Raw genomic sequence first — 7,125 nt, 5'->3', positions numbered from 1 at the left:
GCTTGTCACATTGTGAGTAACAAATAGCCCACCACTCTCTTTGCAGTTAATCGTGTGACTGCGTACGTGATCAGAACATGCGCTCTTTTAGGTTCTTTGAAAATGATTTTCCTCATTAGACATTTCTCTGCATTAATTTCCATTGGCGGATTTCCTTCTCTTCTGGTCCTCTGCTCAAGTTCCCTCGAACATCTATTTGCATTGGCACCAGTGATTGTCATTCACAAAGTTTGGAAAATGGTGATTTTGCTGATGTAGGAATGATCAGTGTACGTTGTGCCCAGCAGTGGTGCCGGAAGTCTTGCAACACTTTCCCCCATCTACAACTCAGAAAAACTATTGTGTAACCCCTTGTGGGGATATATAAGTTTGCTTGCATGCTGTGAGAGATAGTGAGAAGCGAGGATTGCAACCTTGTGACATATTGGTATCAGTTCTACTTCACTCGAGAGCTATTGTTTGCCTCACCACGATACTGGGACAAAAGAGAAGTCCAGAAAGCATATGGGTTCAGAGAAGATGAGTATGAGGAAAGCGAAGGAGGAATAATCCTTATCAGTCTGTATTAAGGGCTTCTCAAGTGAATGAGAGTTTTGTCCTGCAATGCTCCAGCCAAGAAAACATTTTAGACGGAGGGAAATGTAGCCACGTCTCGAAACTGGTGTATTGCAGGGAAGATGGGTGGATAAAGAATGGAGAGAAGGATGTATATCATCAAAACAGCAAAATGATTGGGTAGAGCTAACGGCAATTGCAGCATTCATGAAGGAGATCCTGCAGTGCAATTTTGGCAGTACACGTGCATTATCTTGGTGCCACTGTACACTCGAAGTGCAACTGAACCTCAGGGGCCAGATTTATACTTTCACAAAGGAATCCCGTGCAATTAGCAATTGAGTGTTAAGTGTGGAAATGTAGCTGATCAATCTGAATGACCGGGCTTTTATTCCTTTTAACTGCCAATGCTTTGGGTCTCACGCATTAACCCACTTTCCAGGATTACTCGATGCTGGCAAAGTGTGCATATTCTGTGAGTCGCACTGCGGAAGAAACGCCCAGTCACTGGCAAAACGTAAATACAACATCGAGGTGACAACTTTGTGACTGAGCCCGGAAAGTATTCACGCTGGGGCACTCATCGGAAACGTCACACAGAGGCTAATGGCTGTTTCATTATTACAGGACTCCCCCAGATTAATTTTTATTATAAATTCAGACTCCTACATTAGAAGTCATACAATCTCCACATTTGTGTTTTAGTTGAAGAGATAGTGATACAGTAGGCAGAAAACACCTTCCACAGAACATAGGAGGTAAAAGTTTATATGGCACCATTCACTTTCAGTGTCGTCACAGTCGTTCACAGCCAGCGGAACATATTCGAAGCATGGCGTTGTGTATTATTAACCCGCAAAACACGATTTAAATTTCCAAATGGAAATGTAATTAGTTACGTGTTTGCAATGTTGATTTGAAGAATATAGATTGACCAGGATTTCATAAATAATTAGATTAGATTAGATTACTTACTGTGTGGAAACCGGCCCTTCGGCCCAACAAGTCCACACCGACCCGTCGAATAGCAACCCACCCAGACCCATTCCCCTACATTTACCCCTTCACCTAACACTACGGGCAATTTAGCATGGCCAATTCACCTGACCTGCACATTTTTGGACTATGGGAGGAAACCGGAGCACGCGGAGGAAACCCACGCAGACATGGGGAGAATGTGCAAACTCCTTCGAATTTGCTTCAGAACCGTGTTTTAGAATAGGTAACCTCTATCTGAGAAAGAAAATTCAAAATTTCTATGTTGTTCCATTTGAGAGATGCCTTGTTATAAGACAAGAAATTTCGACATGACCGGCCAGGAATGGAATGGGAACCTGATTTAAAACCAAGCATGTAAACAACAGTGCCACAACTCACCCAGATGCCCCAAACATCAGCAAATCAGACAAAAAAAAAACCATGTACTTGCGGGCAAGAAAATCCCTTCATTGTGTAAATTTAATAAATTTGAACATTACAGCAAAAGGATATATTAATGCATTCATTATCTGTATTCTGAATTTACTCTGGGTCACCGCATATATACAAGTGTTTGTGCAACAACTCAGGAGCTGAAGCATCAATCCGAGCTCTCGTACAAAAGGCGGTAGATATATGTACCGATATCCCAAATATAACATACGAAGCCACATATAATATAACATAAATATTGCCCATAACAGGATGAAATTCCCAGAGATAGCAAACAATAAAATGACGGATTTTCTTCTGTTCTGCAACTCTGGGTCTCTGGGGCTTCCTCCACTGCTGTCACTCCGGATTCTTCTGCGTGCTCTGCTGGCCAATAAAATACACCTAACAATCAAGGCATTAAGCAGCAGTATCGTGGCAAATGGTACACAAGGGTTCAGAATATAATGAAGCAGTTCGACAACAATCCATAGCTTTGAATACAAAACCCACCATTTTGCATAGCAGAACCATGGGGCATTTGATAATTTGTAGACACTTCGGAATATAAAATACCAGAAAATATTTTTTAAACAGCTCAACATGGTTACTATTCCAATAATAACAATTGCAGTTTTTTGTGTGCAATACCTTATTTTCTGCTTCTGGCAGCAAATCGCCACAAATCTATCAAAGGTGAAACTGATAGTGAGCCACACAGAACCATCTGTGCTGGCATACAACAAGACAGCATGGATATTACAAATGGGAATGTTCCAAAGAAAGGAAAACTGACTCCAATATGTAATTGGAATTTGCCTTAAGATTAGATCAAACATGGCCACCAGTAGATCAGCTGCTGCCATGGCCACTAGGTAGGAAGTGACACATCTGGAAAGACAACAGTTGCCCCGTGAAAGGATCACCACCGTTAGGATGTTAACTGCCACATAATGAGGCAAAAGATTATTAGCACTTGAACAGTAAAACAAAACATAGAAGATTGATGAGGAGCTGGGGAAACATTCGGCCATCTAGTATATAGGTAGTCAAATGATGTATTTTACCTACAATTTCTGTCTGAAACAAATACATTCAGTCCCAATCTCACATCGTCTATCTGTAACAGATATAATCAGTCACACATATTTGTGAGTGTAACGGTCAAATTTGTGACCCTCAAGATTATTATATTTTTGATAGAACCATTAACTTGGTTTTCCTTGTCTTCTCAGGTTGGGATTACAAGCTATGTCTTAAAGCTCTACACAACAGAATCCCTCTTTCTCCTCCATGTTGTAGGCATCAATTAGATCAGTTTGATGCACAGATGATTTGGAATGTAGAGTGATGCTAATAGTGCCTGTTCAGATGTGGGACTGGCTGTGATTACCATGAAAGTACCTCCTTTTCAATCTCTTTCGACGCCCAAGATGCAGTTAAACCACCAACAGTCTTCTCTCTGTAATGTGAGATCAGTTCTCCTGATTGTGTTGTCCTTTGTAAATCTTGTTATTATCCCTGAAACAGTGTCCTTTCAGCATCACTTTGCTCACCAGCAGAAAAAAAGTTTGTTATGATATGCTCTGTTTCTACCAGTCATGTGTTTGATCTTTTGCAAAATGATCTCCAACATTTTGCCACCTGATTATAACGGCAGTCATCACTGAATTAGATGTTGTTCAGAGCCTTTTCTCAAGTGTGGTCCATATGCTTTTGAGTTAGTTTTCTATTTTCTATATTTAAAACCCAAAAATCCCATCTAGTTCTTTAAAATTCATCAAGTTCCCCTGTCCAAATAGGTTTCCTTTTCTATACAAAATTTAGGATGTTATCTTTATACGAGTGCAAAGCCTTCCATGTTGAGACAGCTTTTAACTGAAGCATACATTGTAGGTAAACAATGCAAAATAAACATAATTAACAGAACAAAAATATTTTGTAATACATTGCTTCATTTCAAGTCATTCACTGTATGTGCTTGACTCTATTTACAGCAAGCTATTGTGGAAAACCTGGTTGAGAGTTTGATTCTGTACACATAATGTGCAATATTTGCACATTTCACAAAATATCAAGGTTCTCAAATCGGTGCAAATTTTGATATTGATCTCTGCACACTTTGTTAGGTTGAATGGCTTTTCCAATAAATGTCAGTTACATTTATTTCAGACACATGAAAAATGCTTCAAGTTTTTCATTGACAACTTGAAAAATGTAATGCATGGATACCATGTTTCGGTCTTCATCAAACTGTCATCTCTCGCTTTACTGACAGTGAAGATTCCAGTCAGGTTCATTGCACGTGAATGAAAATTACCTACTGTAATTACTGGTCAAATTGACTCAGCAATACAATGTAAATAGGTGTATAAGGACCGACATTTCATGCAGTCAGTGCAAATCCTGAAGCACTGTCAGAGATTGTTCATAACAGCACAATGCAAGGTTTTCTTTTTCCTTAAACTCTAAAGAAAACCTGATATTCCCAGACATGATCCAAAAATTGTGTGTAAATACTGAAATACATCAAGCATCAATTGTAAGTAATCAGACAATGGAAGCATTTTGAATAAACTTTGGAAGATTGGCATCCTCCAAAGATTTTGATTAAATATTCAAATGCACCTGAGATGTTTCCAAAAGAAAATGTCTTAAACGTTATGTATCAGGAAAAATAAGTTGCCTAGCATATTTCCAAATTGCATGGATTCAATATAAATGTGCTGACTTCCCAGGAGAAATGTCAGCATTGTAGTTTCTATTAGTAAATCTGTTAGTGCTACTAGTAATATAGCAATTCTGTTGTTTCTATTGCTCTGATAGATGAGTGGCATTTATTTCTGACATCTAATTGTACTTACAAAGGCAATAGTAAGTCGTCTTCTCGAGCCACTGCGATGCCAATACATTAATATTGCTGTTCTAAAGGGACACTTAAGATTTTAAGTTCTGAAGCTCTTTCAGGTTGATTTCAGAACGCAGGACAAGTTGATGCATTGATTATAAAAGAATTGCATTCTGCCATTTGATACCATGAAATATACTTTTAATTTAACTGTTCAAACACACCTCTGCTGCCGATTAAAATCCATCGTAGATTTGTAGCTCAGAAACAGGCATACTGGAGGATAATGTGATAATGAAAGAAGATTTACTGAATTATGATCGACACTTGGGCATCTTGGTACCTATTAGGCAGCCATCAATTTTTATCGACATGATCAGACTCCAAGACATACTCGGAAATACCAAATATACCGAGGATTATACGTTACACTAATGCAATCCCACGTACTGATATTCCGAACACTCTCAGCATACGCTAAAATAATATTGACGAAGTTTCCAAACATTAACTCCTAAGGACATTCGGTGAATGTTGAATGTTACCATGAAGTTATGTAAGGATATTCACCTATAAATACAAAGCCTCTAAGAAATATCTGCACGGACTTAAAACTGACACAGATAATTGCATTTGTATTATTCAAACGATTTAGTGAATTTGCACAATAATTCATGGGGCATTTGTAAACAGCAACTTGTGTTTGCACTCTACTATGCTCTCAATCTCTGGTAAACTCGACGCATTCCAAGCATTCTGTGAAGTTTGAAACAGTTCGATAAATACGCATTCTGCACAGATTCTATCAATATGCATTCTGCACAGATTCCCAGAAAACGTGGGCGGCACGGTAGCTAGCACTGTTGCCTCACAGCGCCAAAGACCCGGCTTCAATCCCCGCCTCAGGTAACTGTGTGGAGTTTGCACATTCTCCCCGTGTCTGCGTGGGTTTCCTCGGGTGCTCCCGGTTTCCTCCCACAGTCCAAACATGTGCAGGTTAGGTGAATTGGCCATGCTAAATTGCCCGTAGTGTTAGGTGAAGGGGTAAATGTAGGGGAATGGGTCTAGGTGGGTTGCTCTTCGGCGGGTCGGTGTGGACTTGCTGGGCCGAAGGGCCTGTTTCCACACTGTAAGTAATCTAATTTGTAAAAAAACACGCAAAACATTCTTTTTGGAAATACTAACTGACTACAGAGGTTCTGCATCAAGTTTGAAGTACACTATTTATACTGAGTTCCAGATAGCAGTCTTAAAAATCCGGTCACAGGACCAGTGTCTTCGTCATTGCTGGTAGATTCTGTAGTTGTCTGATTTTGCGGACAATTTAATTAGTGCGTGATTAAGACCAAGCATTTGGGGCACAGTGGCACAGGGCCTATTTCCACATTGTAAGTAATCTAATCTGTTCATTTCAACGGTCCCTTGTGAATATTTGAATAATAGAAGTGAAATTGTTATCAACCTTGGCGCACTAATACTCACGAGAAAACTAATTGTGCCGAGCATTAGTTTTAATCATCAAATACAATATGCAATTTGCAGCACACGAAGGTTTCCTGTACATACACACTACATGTGTTGAATCTTAATAAACTGTACACTCCATTGATATGAAAATCCAAACTGAGGTAAGCTGATAAAGCAATCACAAGTGTGATACATTTTGAATATTTTTTAAAATATAAATGATTATGAAAATTTCTGCATAGATTTAAAAGAAAACTAACAAAAAAAAACCATGTAGTACCAGGTTTCACGTGTATGTTATAACGTCCACAGAATGGCAAGCAGAATAGCAACAATATATCGTTAATATGAATTTTTGAATATTGAGGCTTACTTGGAATTGAAATAGTGGCGAGTAGGGGGTAGTATATCTTTTGGATATCATAAAGAACGTCTCCTATTTGGAAGATCAGACTCCAGTTCATTCTTTCACAACCAGGAGATTCTCCACTTTAGTCATCGGTCGGGACTCCCGAGAGTGTGTGCAACTACCAGGAAGCGACGGAGGTTTTATCCTGCTGAGGAAGCCCCAGCCCATGGAGACTGGAATTGATTACAGTCACTGAACAAACATGTTCACTTGACAATGTTTTACAGCAAACGTATATTCAACAAGTTGTAGGATCGTGAGCATGGATATTGCCCAAAACTGTTCAGAGAAACGGAAAATCGGAGACCTGCAAGTACATCTTGTGATACTAGGTAAAAACAATGAGTGCAGATGCTGGAAACCAGATTCTGGATTAGTGGTGCTGGAAAAGCACAGCAGTTCAGGCAGCATCTGAGGAACAGTAAAATCGACGTTT

At 39.3% G+C, this 7,125-nt stretch overlaps 1 long non-coding RNA gene across 1 annotated transcript; it reads right to left on the bottom strand.

Moving 5' to 3' along the window:
* Window positions 1–1,995: 1,995 nt before the first annotated feature.
* Window positions 1,996–6,898, bottom strand: LOC122542922 (uncharacterized). Its single transcript, XR_006309885.2, has 2 exons — window positions 6,654–6,898; window positions 1,996–2,349 (listed from the first exon to the last, which is right to left on the bottom strand). It is a non-coding gene; the product is annotated as an uncharacterized LOC122542922 (long non-coding RNA).
* Window positions 6,899–7,125: the final 227 nt, after the last annotated feature.

Source organism: Chiloscyllium plagiosum, unplaced genomic scaffold, assembly GCF_037043375.1.
Source record: "Chiloscyllium plagiosum isolate Xiang-an unplaced genomic scaffold, Cpla_swu_hap1 HiC_scaffold_47, whole genome shotgun sequence".
In the NCBI taxonomy this organism is placed as follows: domain Eukaryota; kingdom Metazoa; phylum Chordata; class Chondrichthyes; order Orectolobiformes; family Hemiscylliidae; genus Chiloscyllium; species Chiloscyllium plagiosum.
The sequence above is the reverse complement of the archived record's forward strand: the minus strand, read 5'-3'. Positions and strand labels throughout refer to the sequence as shown.